This window comes from Bos grunniens, chromosome 27 (assembly GCF_055505025.1).
Source record: "Bos grunniens cultivar Pamir isolate PY7600 chromosome 27, Bosgru_T2T1.0, whole genome shotgun sequence".
Lineage (NCBI taxonomy): Eukaryota > Metazoa > Chordata > Mammalia > Artiodactyla > Bovidae > Bos > Bos grunniens.
The window spans coordinates 18,287,178-18,305,170 of record NC_141191.1 but is presented as its reverse complement, the minus strand read 5'-3'; positions in this window follow the sequence as shown (position 1 = coordinate 18,305,170).

The window sequence follows — 17,993 nt, the reverse complement described above, 5'->3', positions numbered from 1 at the left end:
TCCTGTACCAATATCTGTGTTGGCCAAAAATAGAGACAGTTTCTAATTTCACACAGGACAGCTCTCCAAGGATCACCGGGTATAATCTGTTATTGCCTTTACGTTTGAAGCATTGGCTCTACTGACACAGCCACCAAAGAAGTGATATCATTTTTACTAATGGTTCAGTTCAGTTCAGTTGCTCAGTCATGTCCGATTCTTTGCAACCCCATGGACTGCAGCACACCAGGCCTCCCTGTCCATCACCAACTCCCGGAGTTTACTCAAACTCATGTCCATTGAGTCGGTGATGCCATCTAACTATTTCATCCTTTGCTGTCCCCTTCTCCTCCCACCTTCAATCTTTCCCAGCATCAGGGTCTTTTCCATTGAGTCAGTTCTTTGCATCAGGTGGCCAAAGTATTGGGGTTTCAGCTTCAACATCAGTCCTTCCAATGAACATTCAGGACTGATCTCCTTTAGAATGGACTGGCTGGATCTCCTTGCAGCCCAAGGGACTCTCAAGAGTCTTCTCCAATCTACAGTTCAAAAGCATCAATTCTTTGGTGCTCAGCCTTCAACTCTCACATCCATACATGACTACTGAAAAAACCATAGCTTTGACTAGAGGGACCTTTGTTGACAAAGTAATGTCTCTGCTTTTTAATATGCTGTCTAGGTTGGTCATAGACTGAGATCCAGATAAAAACAGTTACAGGGATTCTCGGGTGGTCCAGCGGTCAGTACACTGGTCTACCACTGCAGGGGGCCCAGGGACAATCCCTGGTCAGGGAACTAAGATGACTCATGCTGTGCAGTGTGTCCCCCTCTCCCCCGCAAAAATGACTACAGGATATACAGTATAGTGATTTAGAGTTGTAGTTGTGGTAGGAATTGTTGATGGGAATAAAAATACTTTTTCTTCCAATTGCCAATCTAGGGTATCATCCATGGAAATAATGACAGATTGCCATATAGCACATAATTTATACCTGCTTAATATGCAAAATGGAGAAGGAAATGGCAACCCACTCCAGTGTTCTTGCCTGGAGAATCCCAGGGAATGGGGAGCCTGGTGGGCTGCCGTCTATGGGGTTGTGCAGAGTCGAACATGACTGAAGCGACTTAGCAGCAGTAGCAGCAGCAATATGCAAAATGGGCTTCCCACATGGTGCTAGTGGTAAAGAATCCTCCAGCCAATGCAGGAGACAGACATAAGAGATTCGAGTTTCATCCCTAGGCGGAGTTCTTCCCTAGGTCGGGAAGATCCCCGAGAGTAGTAAGTGGTAACCCACTCCAGTATGCCTGCCTGGAAAATTACATGGACGGTGCAGCCTGGCGGGCCACAGTCCATGGGGGTCACAGCTTAAAGTCGGACACAGCTGAGCACAATATGCATAATAGTAAGTATAGGGGAGAAAAGGGAAAAAGATTAAAATAGTGTCTTCTGAAGGATGTTACTTAGCATGTGACTTTAAGAAGGAAAAACTGAAATTAATTGTTACAAAGTTAATTCTTAGTGCCTAAGAAAAAAAATTGAATGCTTATTGAACTTCCTTAAAAACAGTCACTGAAAAGGCAGACAAGTAACAAGGAGACAGAATACAGAGAGAAAAGAAACAGGTAGAGTTTTCTAGCTCTTGGATGTTGAGTCTACTTTTTAAAAAATTCTAACTATGTAAGGAATAAAGAATTTTTTTTTTTTTTTTTGCCAGTGGCTAAAAAGTACAATATAATGAAAAGTAAATCAGAAATCCTGACAGCTGACACATTATCACTTTAGGTGTTATACATGAGCCAAAGTAAATAAAATATAGGTTAATTGGGATTACAGTTTTCAAAAATACTTTTGTTGGGATTTAAGAAGTGAAGAATCTCTGAATTCAGACAATTAAATTAAAATGATACGCTTTTTCTTTTTTATTTGTTCTTTATAATGAAAGAAATTTCACTAATGGTCTTCATTTCCTGAAGAGCTACAGCGGTTATTTTACTATGTTAAGCACTGTGGTCTGTGAGTTTAAAAAAAAAAAAAACAAAAAAACACGACATGTGGAAACGTCAACCTCTGTTAACAATCGAAGTACTGTTAGCAGCAAAGAGACAAGCTTCAACAAGACAAGCTAGGTATGGCATTTATCTTCCTTTCGGAGGAAAATAAACAATTTGGATTGATTAAAGAAAGAGATTGAAAATGTATTGAAAGACAAGTGGAAGACCAAATATAAATGTGATGAACACTTGTCCTTTGTTTGGAAAGATAAACTTTATATCTTCCATCGGAAAAAATGCGGCTCAGAATCTAGCCCCTGCAAGCCACGGTAGGTGTTAAGGATTGCTGAAAAGCCAATTCCAGGGGAAATCTGCTGTGCTTCACTCCTGAAAATGCTTGAAAAAGAGTAAAAGCCCTGAGGCCTGGCTAGCAGGTGTGTGACCACCTTCTCATCACAAGAGAGACAAGAGAAGAAAGAGTCTCTTTCAAATTTGTTTGCAAAATGATATTTCTATCCTACCACCTTAAATATGCATGGTTGATGATGACTTCAAAGTGGGGTCTCTACAGCCAAAGACGATACTGATTGATTGAGTCATTCGCAATTTAGCGGCTGATAAATTGCCTTCACATGCATTGTGATGTCTGCAGCCCAATGTAAGATTTTTCGGCATGGGTACAATATTTTAAAAAGACTAATTCAGGAAAAACTGCAGCCTAAAAAATGCCTTTTTTTTTTTTTTTTTTAACTACAGTTCCAATGACAGATTGATGATGCATGTAGGGCAAGCTTCCGATTCTAGCAAGAGAGCACAGGCTCCCCTGCAGTCACTCTGAGTCAGTCACCTCGGGCAAGCATTGTACACACATAATCCAAGCACTGAAGGGAATAAAGAAAAAAAGGGTTGACCAGATGAACATTGCTTTCTCCACTTCCTCAAACTTTCCTCCAGGTCTATACTGGGCACCAAGTCAGGGATCCAAGATCCCCTTCTTGGGTGCTAAGCCTGACTGCCAACAGCCACCTCAGGCATACTCTTTCTTTTTGACCATAAGATGGTCAGAAGGGTAATAAAATTAAGATGTGGTTGCAGTCCTGGGAGAGAAGGGTGGCCAAAGTCCTTTCTCCTTCCGGCCTTCATCATCTTCTCCCAGAAGAGTCACAGGCAAGTGAAACGATGAGGTCATGGGGTTTTAGGTTGGGCATCAACCCTCAACAATGATGCCAAGTACAGCAGAAGCATCGTAATTATTAGGCTAGTCTATGAGGCATTTCCTGCTTCCTTGAGCCATAGTTGGTCATTCCCTGATAATTACGGCCTCAGGGCTTTATATCTACTTTTATTGCAACACTTAATGAGTTGAAGTTGAATGATTTATTTATATGTCCATTTCTTCACTGCCCTATGACGTGTTAAATTATGAGTCCTCCACAGCACAACTAATGTCTTTAGGTCCCGTCTCCTCTCTCAGGCCCATCCCTCTCTCCTTCTGTCCCCAAACCTGCAAGTGTCTAGCACTTACATGCCACTTGCTAGACAGTCATGAAACATTCACTTGTTGAACAAATAAATGGACAATTTGCAGATCTGAGCCAACATAGTAAATGGAGAAAAGTTTCTAAAGAGAACATCAAAAATGACCTGTCACCTTTTCATCCCCAAGTATTGAAATATACTAACTTTGAAGTCAGAAAATAAAGGAACTTGTATGAAAAAATATGGAATATTTCACGGGCATGTGGTTACATAGGTAGGCATTTTCCTCCAGGTATAATGTTATTTTGAGTCTAACAATGCCAATAACATTCTTCTGAACGAAATGAAATATCACACTTCTGTTTGTGAAACCGTTTCCCACTGGATATTTGAGCAGATGAGTACACTGTGAAACGTGGATGTAACAGCAGGTCCAAACCAGGAGCAAACATCACACCTGAGATCCAGGGTGCAGTAAGTGCAGCTAGGGAGGAAACAAACAAAAGCCAGCAAAAGAGGGAAGGTCCTTAATAAATGAAAGAAGGGGACTCACAGGTGCTTTAAAGTGAAATCACACTCCTCCAGGGAAGTGGGTACCTGAGGGTGTCCTCTGTCATTTTGTTGGAACTTGGGAGGATAACTCTCAGTCCTGCTTAACTAAACTGCTGCTCCTCACCTAGCCCTTCCCAAATCAGGTATACCCTCACATATGGGAACTAGCAGCTTAGAGGAACATGATAGAAAGGTGGTGTTGCTTGGAGGAGAAGCCAGAATCCAGCATCAGGGGGATGAGCCCGAGCTGCTCTGGGGGAGAGGTGGGGAGAGTGAGCCTGAGAAGGGGTGGGCTCCCAGGGCCCAGGGAAGGGTGGGTGTGATGCTCGCCCACGGTGGTCCCTGCATATACAAAGGCAAGACCCCCACACTCCCTTCTAAGTGGGTTGAAGAATCACATTCAGATTGCTTCCTCTCACCTCCTCTCCTTTTAACAACTGATACGTCAACAGACAACATTTTACCTTTAAAACCTGCTGCTGAGGCACCTCTTTTGGAAGCACTAGAGAAGGAAAGCGAACATTCACCTGTTCCTTCCCTCCTGTGTTTTTTGGTGCTGCCAATGTGAAGGCGAGGTTAGAGAATAGCAGAGGGGAGTAACTCAGAGGCCTTCCTAATAGCAATTCACAGAGGAGATTCGAGAGAATTCCAAGCCTGGTAGAGAAAACTAAAAGAACACTTGTGGAGTAGAGGTGGCCCCAAATATGAGATTTTTTTTAAAGATTTTTTTTTTATGTGGACCATTTTTAAGGTCTTTATTGAATTTGTTACAACATCGCGCCTGTTTTATGTTTTGTTTTTTTTATGCCAGGAGGCATGTAGGATCTTAGCTCCCCAACCAGGGATCAAACCCACATCCTCTTCTTTGGAAGACAAAGACTTAACCACTAGACCACCGGGTAAGTCCCCAAAGATGGGATTTTTATAAGCAACAGTCTGAATGAGTGCATGAAAGACAACCTATGGATGTCTCCCTTAATTGTCTTTGTGTATATCAGGGAAGAAAGACTGAGATGGGGTAGAGGGTGAACAAGGGCTGCTGGCAATTCCTGTTCCCATGTCATTGGAGAGACTTAACAGTCATTCATTAGTTTCAAATGTTAAATATAGTTCATTTTGTCTAAAAAAAAATAGTCAAAATTCTAAGTTTCTTATGATCAAATGTGCCCATTTGGACAAAAATGCATCTTTTTCTCATTTTAGCATAAATGAACTTATAGATTGTTTCATTGGGAATAAACCTATTAGAGAAAAAATTACAGATAAAGCACTCAATCTTTGGTTGTGGCATTTAATTTTGAAGCCTCTTAGCAGAGATCAGACGCCTTCTTTCTTCTAGTTCGTCTAACTCTTATTCATCCCTAGAGAATCTTAATGACTATATTTTTATATGCCAATTTGCCTCCTGCTGAAAATTGTCTTCTAATCCTCTTTAAAAATTCTCTAATTCTAATCAACCTCTGGAGGAATTTATTGTCTGAACAGAGGTGTTCTTGCTTTGATTTACACAAATCACTGTGCAATGTCAACAAATGCTTGGCTGATGACTTGGCTTGCACAAATTTGCCTGGAAATTATAAATACCATCTATCTAATATTCCAAAGGAACCGACATGTCCTGTTGTGGCATTTCCTCCTGCATTTCATTTGGTTCTTTTGTAAATGAAATGAAATGAATGAAAATCATTTCATTCTAAGTGTGTACCTAAACTGTTTTAGGTATTTTAATATTTAAACGATAGCACACTTGTGTCCACTTTGTTCTCCTGTATTCTAAAGATTAACGTGTAGACATTTTGATTAATGTGTAGCAGTCTAAATAACATGAACTATCAAACAAAAATGGGCTTCCCTGGTGGCTCAGCAGTAAACAATCTGCCTGCAAAGCAGGAGACACAGGTTCGATCCCTGAGTCAAGAAGATTTCTTGGAGCAGGGCACAGCAACCCACTCCAGAGCCTGGAATGGGAAGTAAACTTCTACTAGTAAAACAGTCTGTAAATTAATATATCCTAAAATAAGAAAAAGATGTATTTTGTCCAAATGGGCATATATGATTCTTGCCTGGAGAATCCCATGGACAGAGGAGCCTCGCAGGCTATAGTCCACAGGGTTGCAAAGAGTCAGACATGATTAAAGTGACTGAGCATGCACACACATGTGTATTGAACAAAAATAAAGGTTCTTATAACTGTTTCTTTACAATCAGTTTTTCACTATTAGACCATCAAAATGTTTTACCTGAAATTTTAATGCTAGGGTTTTTTTTGTTGTTCAATAAACACTTATTAAGCAAGTTCTATACTCAAGTTTCGGAGAAGGCAATGGCACCCCACTCCAGTACTCTTGCCTGGAGAATCCCATGGATGGAGGAGCCTGGTAGGCTGCAGTCCATGGGGTCGCAAAGAATCAGACATGACTGAGCAACTTCACTTTCACTTTTCACTTTCCTGCATTGGAGAAGGAAATGGCAACCCACTCCAGTGTTCTTGCCTGGAGAATCCCAGGGATCGGGGAGCCTGGTGGGCTGCCGTCTATGGGGTCACACAGAGTCAGACACGACTGAAGCGACTTAGCAGCAGCAGCATACTCAAGTTTACAATGGTAATTATTTCAGGAGAGAAGGAAAAAAACTTAACACATCATTCCTATTTCTAAAAAGCTTAAAACACCATCTTGAACACATGGCTGTCAGGGTCTCTCTGAGCATCACCAGTGGCCCAGAGACAAAAAGTTGCTCTTGAGGAAGTTGGGTGAAACTAAAGACCTCACTTCCAGACACACTGCTTTGATGAGTCCTGGGGACACACTTCCTTGCTGGGGGCTTGGAAAAAGTAATCCCTTGCTGGACAGTTACAGCCCAGCTACAGTTCTCTTTCGAAGGAAGAAGATGAGAACAGATGTTGGTGATGAACTAAACACTTTGGCCACAAGCGTCTTTAAAAAGAAACTCTTAATTGTGGCTTGTGCTCCAGCACTCATTCTTCTAAACAAGATGATAGAAGTGGCTTTGCTCTTGAGGAAATCTCTTCCAGTTGTAAAGAAAGAAGCCTAGAGAAGAGAAATAAATGATAAGTTTATTTCTTACTGGCTGAACTCTAGATAACTCCCCCCCCCCATTTGGAAGGACAGATAAAAGTCCAATAGGTTATATATGCCTATTAATTATTTACATAAGCAACACTTACTAGCCCTCATTTATGTGATCTGAAAATTCTGAGTGCAATTAATTACAAATGAGATCAAAGTTACGTATTCCCTTTGATGTCCTATTGATATAATTTATTTCTGTCAGTGGAAAGTAATCACAATGTCACGTGTGCCGTGTGAATACAGGAGCATCCTTTCTGACACTGTTGCTTTTAATTTCTTAGTTCTTCCTCCTGAAGGGTATGTTCTGTGATGTGACATTTTGTCTATTCTCACTGCTTCCTTTTCTACGTACAGACTTGGTGGTCTTTCTAACTGTTTAAGTGTTCTGGCTTATTTTTGCTTTATTGACATAACTTCTCCAGACTTCACATTGTGCCCTTGAAGCTCTGAGATCTTGAGTCTATTCTTAGGTAAATATCACAGTAAAGAATATAGTGGTAATATCTGTAAATGTGCTTAAATTGCAATCCTAATGCTTATTACCTATATTCACTCCCTATATCATGTCTTGGCATTTTCATAGGATAAAGTTGCACATTTAAAAAGCTAATTAGACATATTATTGAGTATTTGGAAACAAGTTATTTCTAATTCAAGCAGTTGCCTGCCAAAAAGTTAATAACCTATCAAATGTTCTGAAAATAACCAACTGTGAGTTATCAGCAAAACTCTGCTTTTTTAGTGCATCTGCATAAAATTGATTTCGGGTTCGGCCCTACCGTAAGATAGTTCTATCATTTGAGTCAAGTCTCTTACTTCTTCTGAATAACTGTTACATCCCAGCAAATGGAAACAGTGCCTTTCCACCCTGCCTCATCAGGTGGTTAGAAATTTTTTTAAATCAAAGTTATTTCAAAGGCAGAATCATAAGCATCATCATTCCTCAAAATGATTTCAATTTATTGACATATCTGAAAGAGTAGCAAGAATTAACAGAAGAGTTAACACCAAGAGATCACACCAATAATTGCTGGTAAAAATTCTGACTTCAATCTAAGGATTAGGAAAATCATATTAAGACACTTTTTCCTCTAAGGCAGAGAAACCAGAATATCTCAATATTAGTAAGAAACAGGACTCAGAATGAAAAAAATAAATTTTTCTAAAACTATCACTCATTTTAATTTGACCTTTTTTCATTAAAAATCAGGTAAGATTTTAAATCATTAAATCAATTAAAATTGATTTTGAAATAGGAATCTACACTAAGAGAATATAAGGACAACATTAGTTATTTATTAATTAGGTACAGGCTGTGTTGCTATAACAGAGACCCAGGATACAACAATTTAAATAAGATAGCTTATTTCTTACACAGTAATAGTCCAGAGATGGGCAGAGAGTCCAGCCTGGCAAGACAGCTGAGCTTATATATTCATTCAGGGATTCATGGTTCTTCCATCTTGTTTCTCTGCCTTCTTTTATGGCAGCAATTCTCCAACTTTTTGGTCTCAGAATTGCTTTACATTTTCAAAAATTACTCAGGACTCCAAAGAACTTTTGTTTGTAAATATTATACCTATAAGTGTTTATTGTATTCAAAATGAAAACAAGTTTAATTAACTCATTGATTTCTCATTAACTAAGAAATAATTCTTTTAAAAATAAGACTATATTAGTTTTCAGTTTCTACTATAATAAATCACCACAAATGTAGGGACTTAATACAGCATTATTTTTCTATGGTTCTGGAAGTTAAAAATCTAAAGTCAAGGTCTTGGCAGGGCAGCTTACTTCTGGAAGCTTCAGAAAAGAATCCGTCTTCTTATCTTTTGCAGCTTCTGAAAGTTGCCTACGTTATGTGGATACTGGCCTCTTCCTTAATCTTCAAAGTATATGACTCCAGACTCCAGTTCTTTCATTACATCTTCTTTTTCTGCTTCTGACACTTCTGCCTCCCTCTTGTAAGGATCCTAGTGACTGCATTGTGCCCACCTATTTAATCCATAACATCGCCAGAAAGAAAAACACCAATACAGTATACTAATGCATATATACGGAATTTAGAAAGATGGTAACAATAACCCTCGTTATTGTTATGCGAGACAGCAAAAGAGACACAGATGTATAGAACAGTCTTTTGGACTCTGTGGGAGAGGGCAGGGGTGGGATGATTTGGGAGAATGGCATTAAAACATGCATAATATCATATGTGAAACGAATCACCAGTCCAGGTTCGATGCATGATACAGGATGCTCGGGGCTGGTGCACCGGGATGACCCAGAGGGATGGTACGGGGAGGGAGGTGGGAGGGGAGTTCAGGATGGGGAACACGTGTATACCCGAGGTGGATTCATGTTGATGTATAGCAAAACCAATACAATATTGTAAAGTAATTAGCCTCCAATTAAAATAAATAAATTTATATTTTAAAAAATCTACAACATCTCCCCACCTTCTTAATATCTTCACAGTCCGTTTTACCATATAAAGGAACATATTCACAGATTCTGCCCACTAGGATGTGGTTATCTTTGGGGGTAGGAATTGTCATTATTCAGCCTACCCGTCCCCCAACACACACACAAGCCATTAATTTTAACATAAATAACTGTATCTTCCAAAACTAAAACTGAAGTTTAGCCAGAAGAGTGACGTTGTTTTACATTTTGCAGATCTCTTCATTGACTTGATAACTAGAAGACAGCTGGATTCTCATATCTGCTTCTGCACTCAATCTGTTCTGATGTGTTATTTTGGTTGAAGTATAAGAAAAATAAAAGGGCTTTGCAGGTGCCGCTAGCGGTAAAGAACCCGCCTGCCAATGCAGGAGACACAAGAGACTTGGGTTTGATCCCTAGGTCAGGAAGACCCCCTGGAGGAGGACATGGCAACTCACTCTAGTATTCTTGCCTGGAGAATTCCATGGACAGAGGAACCTGGTGGGCCACAGCCCATGGGGTCGCAGTCTGACATGACTGAAGCAACTTAGCACGCATCCATAAGAAGAAAATTCACCTTCACACAGTCACATATTTGTAAAAAGGAGGGGTATTTTAAATGACCTCTCAGATAATTGTGGATATGTTTATTTCACACTCCACCACAACTTGACAAGCGGCAGTTTTTTAAAGGTTGGCTGCAATGTAGAATCTGAAACGTTTAATGAAGTTTTCATATTCTGCCATGTGAAAACCCATGTGACACTTTGAACTCTCTTGCCACATCGTATCATCATTATTTGGAAAATACCAGTTCACTAGATGGTGCCTATCTTTTGATTATTAGAACATTTTATGACACAATATTTAAAAACATTTAGTATATCCCCACTAATCTCATTAGAAAAGTCTTTAAACCTTGGGAAGCTATTAAGCTCCCAGTGGAAGACATAAGCTTTCCGATTCTACTTTTTGTTTTTCTTTAAATCTTGAATCTTATCTGTGGCAACACGTACTGCACTCGTTTTCCTTGAAGCACCAGACGTCCTTTGGTCATTTTCAAGAAACTGTCTTCCAAGGATCCACGTCTGAATAACTGTGGTTTGTCTGTGAGCTGTTTCTTCAAGTAAAAAACGGTGTGACATTTTAAAAAATACTAAGTGAACAGTCCAGTCCTCAACTCAAACAGTTTCGTGAGGGCTTCTCTTCCGGACAAGCATCACTGCTCCGCGTGCACAAGTGTTACGTGTGTATTTCTTGGTTCTTTACGCCTGCTATCGAAAAGTCATTTAACGATAATGATCATTGTTGGTGCTTCATCAAGGATATTTTTAAGCGAGTCTGCCATTTTTTCCTTCTGTGAGAGTATGGCCGGAGGCATGCCAGGACCACTTGCTTTACTACCACTTTGGTTCACACTAAGGCGCTGGCCTTTCTATCCGTCTCTGCTTTAGTATCATCAGCGCCCATGTCAACTCAGTGAGTAAGGCGAAAAACATCCCAGGATTATTTCTGAAACCAGTTTTGACAATGCAGACCCACTGAAAGTGTCTCCGGGACCTCTAGAGGTCTGGGGATAGCAGATTCAGAGCAACTGCCTTAGGGTGTTACCTTTGCCTGCCTCTAATCAATGCCACCTCCACAATCCAGCTTTTTAGGAAGGAAGAACGGAAGCAGAGAGCAAGTGATTTCTTCTCAGAGAAGTGACAGAGCAGTGATGCACACTCCATTACTGGAGACTTAGTCACATGACCACACCATACTGCTAGGGATGATGGGAAATGTAGCCTCCAGCTAAGCAGCCCTGGGTTTAGCAACAGCCAGGTCACTATCAAGGGGAGAATGCTATTAAGGAGACAAGGAATTTTCTGCTACGTGAATCCCATCACATTCTATTGTTCAAGTTGCCATATAATTAGCTTTCTACATATTCATTTTCGCTCATGTGCATCTTAAAAAAAAAAAACATAAGTTTTCTAAGTAATTCTTCTTAGGAGTTAGGTTTTCCTGACAAACATCCATAAAAATGGTGCAAATCTGAGATTAAAAATAGTAATATTAATCCAACTGAGGCATTCTTAGAACTAGGACAAGTCCTTAACAGTTATTCTGAGGTGGAAATAAGAATAGTGGGAGTGAAGCATAGTCTTCTGTAGATGGAACAGGACTGAAATAAATATAAGGATACTTAAATTTCTTTATTTTTTAAGGAAAAAAATGAAATGTCTATATATTTCTTTCTTATCCCATACCCTTTACAAGACAAGAGCATTTATAGTAATGAAAGAAACATGAGCTTTATGTATATTCAGTTCAGTTCAGTTCACTCGCTCAGTCATGTCCAACTCTGTGACCCCAGGGACTGTAACACGCCAGGCTACCCTGTCCATCACCAACTCCTGGAGCTTACTTAAACTACTCAAACTCTTTTCCATCAAGTCGGTGATGCCAAAAACCATTTCATCCTTTGTCATCCCTTTCTCATCCCGTCTTCAATCTTTCCCAGCATCCGGGTCTTTTCCAAGGAGTCAGTTCTTCACATCAGGTGGCCAAAGTATTGGAGTCTCAGCTTCAACATCAGTCCTTCCAATGAATATTCAGGACTGATTTCTTTTAGGATTGACTGGTTGGATCTCTTGCAGTCCAAGGGAATCTCAAGAGTCTTCTCCAACACCACAGTTCAAGAGCATCAATTCTTTGGTGCTCAGCTTTCTTTATAGTCCAACTCTCACATCCAAACATGACCACTGGAAAAACCATAGCTTTGACTATACAGACCTTCATTGGCCAAGTAATGTCTGTTTTTTACTGCGCTATCTAGGTTGGTCATAGCTTTTTTTCAAGGAGTAAGTGTTTTTTAATTTCATGGCTTGCACTCACCATCTGCAGTGATTTTGGAGCCTCAAAAAATAAAGTCTCTCACTGTTTGCCCATCTATTTGCCATGAAGTGATGGGACCAAATGCCATGGTCTTAGTTTTCTGAATATTGAGTTTTAAGCTAACCTTTTCACTCTCCTTTTCACCTTCATCAAGAGGCTCTTTAGTTCTTCACTTTCTGCCAGAAGAGTGGTGTCATCTGCATATCTGAGGTTATTGATATTTCTTCTGGCAATCTTGATTCCAGCTTATGCTTCCTCCAGCCCAGCATTTCTCATGATGTACTTTGCATATAAGTTATATAAGCAGGGTGACAATATACAGCCTTGATGTACTATCTTCCCGATTTGGAACCAGTCTGTTGTTCCATGTCCAGTTCTAACTGTTGCTTCTTAACCTGCATACAGATTTCTCAGGAGACAGGTCAGGTGGACTGGTATTCCCATCTCTTTAAGAATTTTCCACAGTTTGCTGTGATCCACACAGTCAAAGGCTTTGGCGTAGTCAATAAAGCAGAAGTAGATGTTTTTCTGGTACTCTCTTGCTGTTTTCAATCTTGGCAATTTAATCTCTGGCTCCTCTGCCTTTTCTAAATCCAGCTTGAAAATTTGGAAGTTCACAGTTCATGTACTGTTGAAGACAGCCCTGCCACACCCATTGACAGAATATTGAATTAAAAATTTACTGAGCATGGCCCTGCCCATCAGAACAAAACCCAGTTTCCCACTCAGTCAGTCTTTCCCCTCAGGAAGTTTCCATGAGCCTCTTATGCTTATCCATCAGTGGGCAGACAGAATGAAAACCACAATCACAGAAAACTAATCAAACTGATCACATGGATGACAGTCTTCTCTAACTCAATGAAACTATGAGCCATACCATGTAGGGCCACCCAAGATGGATGGGTCATGGTGGAGTGTTCTGACAAAATGTGGTCCACTGGAGAAGGGAATGGCAAACCATTTCAGTGTTCTTGCCATGAGAACCCCATGAAGAGTATGAAAAGGCAAAAAGGCCACTGAAAGATGTACTCTCCAGCCCAATATGCTGCTGGAGATCAGTGGAGAAATAACTCCAGAAAGAATGAAGAGACAGAGCCAAAGCAAAAACAATACCCAGTTGTGGATGTGACTGGTGATGGAGTAAAGTCCAATGCTGTAAAGAGCAATATTGCATAGGAACCTGGAACGTTAGGTCCATGAATCAAGGCAAATTGGAAGTGGTCAAACAGGAGATAGCAAGAGTGAACATTGACATTTTAGGAATCAGTGAACTAAAATGGACTGGAATGGGTGAATGTAACACAGATGACCATTATATCTACTACTGTGGGCAAGAATCCCTTAGAAGAAATGGAGGAGCCCTCATAGTCAGCAAAGAATCCAGCAAAAGAAATGCAGTACTTCGACGCACTCTCAAAAACGACAGAATGATCTCTCTTCGTTTCCAAGGCAAACCATTCAATATCATAGTAATCCAAGTCTATGTCCCAATCACTGCTGAAGAAGCTAAGTTGAATGGTTCTATGAAGACCTACAAGAACTTCTAGAACTAAGACCCAAAACAGATGTCCTTTTCATTATAGAGCGTTGGAATGCAAAAGTAGGAAGTCAAGAGATATCTGAAATGACAGGCAAATTTGGCCTTGGAGTACAAAATGAAGCAGGGCAAAGGTTAACAGAGCTTTGTCAAGAGAATGCACTGGTCATAGAAAACACCCTCTTCCAACAACACAAGAGAAGACTCTACGCATGGACGTCACCGAAATCAGATTGAATCACATTCTTTGCAACCAAAGATGGGGAGAAGCTCTATACAGTCAGCAAAAACAAAACCGGGAGTTGACTGTGGCTCAGATCATGAACTCCTTATTGCCAAATTCAGACTTAAATTGAAGAAAGTAGGGAAAACCACGAGACCATTCAGGTATGACCTAAATCAAATTCCTTATGATTATACAGTGGAAGTGACAAATAGGTTCAAGGGACTAGATCTGATAGACAGAGTGCCTGATGTACTATGGATGGAGGTTCATGACACTGTACAGGAGGCAGTGATCAAGACCATCTCCAAGAAAAAGAAATGCAAAAAGGAAAATGGTTGTCTGAGGAGGCCTTACAAATATCTGAGAAAAGAAGAGAAGCAAAAGGCAAAGGAAAAAAAGGAAAGATATACCCATTTGAATGCAGAGTTCCAAAGAACAGCAAGGAGAAGTAAGAAAGCCTTCCTCAGTGATCAATGCAAAGAAATAGAGGAAAACAATAGAATGGGAAAGACTAGAGAGCTCTTCAAGAAAGTTAGAGATACCAAGGGAACATTTCATGCAAAGATGGGCTCTATCAAGGACAGAAATGGTATGGACCTAACAGAAGCAGAAGACATTAAGAAGAGGTGGCAAGAATACACAGAACTGTACAAAAAAGATCTTCATGACCCAGATAATCACGATGGTGTGATCACTCACCTAGAGCCAGACATCCTGGAATGCAAAGTCAAGTGGGCCTCAGGAAGCATCACTAGGAACAAAGCTAGTGCAGGTGATGGAATTCCAGTTGAGCTATTTCAAATCCTAAAAGATGATGGTGTGAAAGTGCTGTGCTCAGTATGCCAGCAAATCTGGAAAATTCAGCCATGGGCACAGGAGTGGAAAAGGTCAGTTTTCATCCAGTCCCAAAGAAAGGCAATGCCAAAGAATGTTCAGACTAGTGCTCAATGCACTCATCTCACATGCTAGTAAAGGAATGCTCACAATTCTTCAAGCCAGGCTTCAACAGTAGGTAAACTGTGAAGCTCCAGATGTTTATTTACATAGAGAAAGAAAAGAAAGTTCTTTTCTCAGGTTCCACATTTGAAAAGGGTGATAAATAATACCTATCTCACACTGATATTGTGATGGATTAAATGAGAAGCTGTGTCAACAAAACTATGATGCAAATCACTAGGCAAGTAAGTAATTTTCCTGGTGGAGCCAAAGCTGCCGGTACTGAATTATCTGGAGTTTTTTAGTTCTGGCACTGCTCTTCAATGATTGAAGTCAATGCACAACAGGAGTTAGCGTCTCAAATATTCCCAGATAATTAGGTTAAAGAGACCCTTTCTAAGGTCAAATGTGCTAGACCAGAGGGTAGACTACATCCCTGATTGGTCTGAATCCAGTGCTTCTATAAATATGCTTTAATAGCCTCTGCCCATATAAGGAAATGGATCTTTTAGATCATATGCATTAATCCACGCAGCATGCTCTCTGTAGGGATGAGAAATCAAGACAGTGGTCAAAGCCAGAAAACAACCTGTGAGAAGGGATTTTGCCAAGAGCTCAGGAACAGTCTCTCTGTGGAAGTAAATGGTAGTCATTTACTTATCAGGGGGCTGTGAGCTTCTCCCCAACAGCTAGGGAGCTGGCCTCAGGACTGGGTGGGGGGGTGTGCTTACTTAACAGATCCTTATCAATCCCTAAGGCCCAAACTTTGCCTTTTGTTAATGTAAATAGAGAAAACATCTACCACCTACTCAATAATTTCCACACAATGTGAACCTTTGGGGACAAAGATGAATTTCTTTTCAATTGCTTGCGGAGTCTGTGAATTGATCAATGAAAGACTGAATGCTTAGATTGTGTAAGAGAAATAGGGTTTCTACTGAACTTGGAGGCGGGGTTTGAGGCCATTTCCCTTTAGGACTGCCGGCAGGGCAGGGGCAGAGTGCAAAGGAAGACCTGTCATTACCTGGGCGATGCTGGAGGATCTGGGAAGGCGCGGCCATCCTGGAGCCCCAGGGCCACCACAAGCGCACCAAGCACATCAAAAGGAAGACGGAACTTGAGAGACAAAGCACTAACCAGACCCTGATGCTGCTGAAAACAAACGCCGATAAGTTCGGTTTAACCCTAACAGACTTCAGGATGAATAAACAAACCAGGGAGTTAGGGTAGCCACGAAGAACATGATACAGTGACTACATCTTGTGTGCTACATTTAAAAAAAATCTGCACCAGCAACATGAGGCTCAAAAAGATTTTCTAAATGGAACAAAGCAAGCTTACAAGAGACAGGAAACGGCTATTTATTCCTCTTGACTTATATGTGATGACATGGAATGGAGCATACAGCATCACTTCAGTTCAGTTCAGTCACTCAGTCGTGTTCAACTCTTTTTGACCCCATGAATCACAGCACACCAGGCCTCCCTGTCCCTCACCAACTTCTGGAGTTCACTCAGACTCACGTCCATCGAGTCAGTGATGCCATCCAGCCATCTCATCCTCTGTCATCCCCTTCTCTTCCTGCCCCCAATCCCTCCCAGCATCAGAGTCTTTTCCAATGAGTCAACTCTTTTCATGGGGTGACCAAAGTACTGGAGTTTCAGCGTTAGCATCACTCCTTCCAAGGAAATCCCAGGGCTGATCTCCTTCAGAATGGACTGGTTGGATCTCCTTGCAGTCCAAGGGACTCTCAAGACATAGACACATAAATACAGGGGCAACCCCAGTTCATCTTTGCAGCGCCCGCATTCATAGAGGCAGCAACCACCACTGCTCAGAGCCCCTGGGAAATCCATGTGTACTGGCGGTTGGGCATACTCAGGATGGTTGGAGGACTGGGTAATAAGAGGACCTTGGCAAACCATCCACTGAGAGTTCCTTAAAAATCTTGAAGCATGCCACAATGGCCAAAGGATAGCTGGTATTGTCTTAAGTAGCTATTGCAATAATGATACTACTCATAATAACATAATTCAATAAATAAAAATAAATAGGTTGTAAAATCAGAGTTTAAGGAAGCACAAATGGGAAGCAGAGTGTATTAGGAAAGCATAAATAATTTAGAAGTGGTTACTACTTAAAATTTTTTTTTTTTGCAAAGTTTTAAGGGACGGTCATATTTCATAATAATTTCAGATCTCAATGTTGATTTACTTTTTCTAGTACCATCCTGTCTCCTTCTACTCTATTTGGAGAATACATGTAGTTTATTTTAAAACATTACAACTGAATGGAGGATACTTCCCCTCTGCCCAGGTTGAAAATTGTCAAACATTTCCCCCCATTGTTTGCTTTAAAAAACACTCTCATTCAGATAGAAAACTAAAGATTAAAAAACAATTCTAAACCTTCCAGACATGTATCGATTTGTAGCAATTCTCTTGCTTCTTTTTTTTTCCCATTCTCTGGACATGTGAATCCTACAGTTTCTTTCCATTCTTCTCACAGGTCTTTATTTCTCTGATTAGAGATCAGAATGCTTATTTCATTCAGCCCAGTGCTGTCAAATTATTGGTACTCAGGAGATTATTATTCCCAAGTCATGCAGAGAGAGAGTACTTCCTTTTTTTCCATACCTGAAATGGAAATCACATAGTTTAAATGAAATTTTCATCAAGATTAGTGATTAAGTCAATATGTAATTATTTGGAATTTCAAAACCTTTTTCTGTTCTTTGTAAATAGAAAATCTACAAATGAAAACTTGTGAAGAGGTTGAAATCAGCCAGACATCTCACTTCCTCATGCCGGCCAAAGGAGTCCACTCTATTTCTGGGTCTCCTGGACTCCGTGTAGGAAAGCTCTCCCATGCTTAGGTC